This window comes from Scylla paramamosain, chromosome 11 (genome assembly GCF_035594125.1).
Source record: "Scylla paramamosain isolate STU-SP2022 chromosome 11, ASM3559412v1, whole genome shotgun sequence".
Lineage (NCBI taxonomy): Eukaryota > Metazoa > Arthropoda > Malacostraca > Decapoda > Portunidae > Scylla > Scylla paramamosain.
The window spans coordinates 6537501-6540000 of NC_087161.1; positions in this window are offsets into that span (position 1 = coordinate 6537501).

Below are 2500 nucleotides of genomic sequence, written 5' to 3' on the forward strand. Positions count from 1 at the left end.
CCAGATCTCTCCTTTCCACACTTTTTTTAGTTTTTTTTTTTTGAATCTCTGTTTCATCTCTGTACTCCATCTCTTTACTTCCTATTTCACCTTCTTAACTCTTCCTTTCATTTCTCAACCTCCTCTTCCACCCTTTCGTCCATCCACTCCTGACTCACTCCATTCTTTCATTCCATTCCACACTCTTTGCTATTCCACATTCCTTCTGTCATTTTTCAAACGTTTCTCTTTTTTTTAACTTTCTTTTTCTCTGTCTTTTTTTCTTTTCCTATATCTGTCTTGACTTTCATATACACACATGCACACACCTGATTGTCTTCTTCTATGCCTGAATCACATGTATACACACCTGCATCTGTTTTGCTCTCTCTCTCTCTCTCTCTCTCTCTCTCTCTCTCTCTCTCTCTCTCTCTCTCTCTCTCTCTCTCTCTCTCTCTCTCTCTCTCTCTCTCTCTCCATATCTGTCTATCACTTTTTCTCTCTATCACACACCTGTCATCTGTCTGTCAAATATTTATCTCCTTCCATTCATTTATACACCTGCCGTCTCTCTCTCTCTCTCTCTCTCTCTCTCTCTCTCTCTCTCTCTCTCTCTCTCTCTCTCTCTCTCTCTCTCTCTCTCTCTCTCTCTCTCTCTCTCTCTCTCTCTCTCTCTCTCTAAATATATCCATGTTTTCTTTTCTCTTATCTACTTCCTCTTCTTCTACCTCCCTTCCTCCTCCTCCTCCTCCTCCTCCTCCTCCTCCTCCTCCTCCTCCTCCTCCTCCTCCTCCTCCTCCTCCTCCTCCTCCTCCTCCTCCTCCTCCTCCTCCTCCTCCTCCTCCTCCTCCTCCTCACCTGTTCTTCCTTCATTCACAAACTTGTCACTCTCCAACCTTCCCTTAATCTTCTCTCTCACTCCTCTCCCACACACACACACACCTGCTTGCTACCTCACACATCTGTCTAATTCCCAAAACACACCTGTCTCTTCTTCCAAACGTGTCTAATTTCTGTAACATTCCTAGTTTAATTTCGTTTTTTTCCTTACATGTTTGTATCTTTCACCATTTGAACATGTGTCACTTCACCACACACCTGCTCTTCTGTCACACACCTGAGGAAGAGGAAAGTGGCAGGAGGAAGACTGTAAGAGGAAGGAAGAAGAGGAAAGTGGGAGGAGGAAAGTGGCAGGAGGAAGACTGTAAGAGGAAGGAAGAAGAGGAAAGTGACAGGAGGAAGACTGTAAGAGGAAGGAAGAAGAGGAAAATAGCAGAAGTTAGAGGAAGGAGGAAGAGGAAACTGGGAGAAGGAAGTCTGTTAGGAGGAAGAGAAAATGAAGTGATGAGTCAGAAGAAAGAATAATTAATTGAGAGGAACAAATACGAAACCACAAATCATGTCATAACGCAATGTGTAGTCCACTGATGTGACCCAAGGCAGTAAGTAAAGACATATTCCTCCACCTCACATCTGCTCCACCACACACACCTGCCAGTCTCAAGATGGCGGCGCAAGGCGATCTGATATTATTCCGGAAATTGAAATATAATGAACTTAGTTGGTTTTCTTATAAGCTCGATTCACTCTTCCTCTCTCTCTCTCTCTCCCTCTCTCCCTCTCTCCCTTTTCTCATTTCCTCCACTTCCATCACTTCCTATCACTTCATCCTCCGGCTCATTTCTCATCTATTCCATCCTGCCTTCGTTTTTCCTTCTCTCTCTTTCTTTTTTTTCTCTCTCTCTGTCTCATTCTCTATCTCACTTCCATTTCTCATTCTTTGTGTTGTCTGTTTCATCTTCGTTTTTTTTTCTTTTATTTGTTTCTTGTTTCCTGTCTTGTGTCATTCGTTAATTCTTTATTTTTTCTCTATTTTTCTCTGTTGTGCTTTCTTTCTTCCTCCTTCCCTCTTTCTTTTCTTCCTTGCCTCATTAGCCTGTCATTTTTCCTCCCCCTTCTCTCTCTCTCTCTCTCTCTCTCTCTCTCTCTCTCTCTCTCTCTCTCTCTCTCTCTCTCTCTCTCTCTCTCTCTCTCTCTCTCTCTCTCTCATTATTTTCCTCCCTCTCTCTGTCCATCTTCTCTTCTTATTTTCCTCTTATCCCATCTTTCTTAACTATTATCTCTCTGTTTCCCTTCTCCTCCTCCTCCTCCTCCTCCTCCTCCTCCTCCTCCTCCTCCTCCTCCTCCTCCTCCTCCTCCTCCTCCTCCTTAACGTGAATCTTTTCCTCATTTCCTTTCAGATTTTTTCCATCTTCCATTCCTTTCCATCCCTTCTCTCTCTCTCTCTCTCTCTCTCTCTCTCTCTCTCTCTCTCTCTCTCTCTCTCTCTCTCTCTCTCTCTCTCTCTCTCTCTCTCTCTCTCTCTCTCTCCCTCTCCCTCCTCCCCTTCCTGGTTGCACGGGCCATTACGAACACTTAATGATACTTGAGGGAGAGGGGAAGGAAGAAGGGAGGGGAAGAGGAAGAGGAGGAGGGAAGAAGAAGTATAGAAAGAAAGAAGAAAATGAGACTAAAAAAAAAA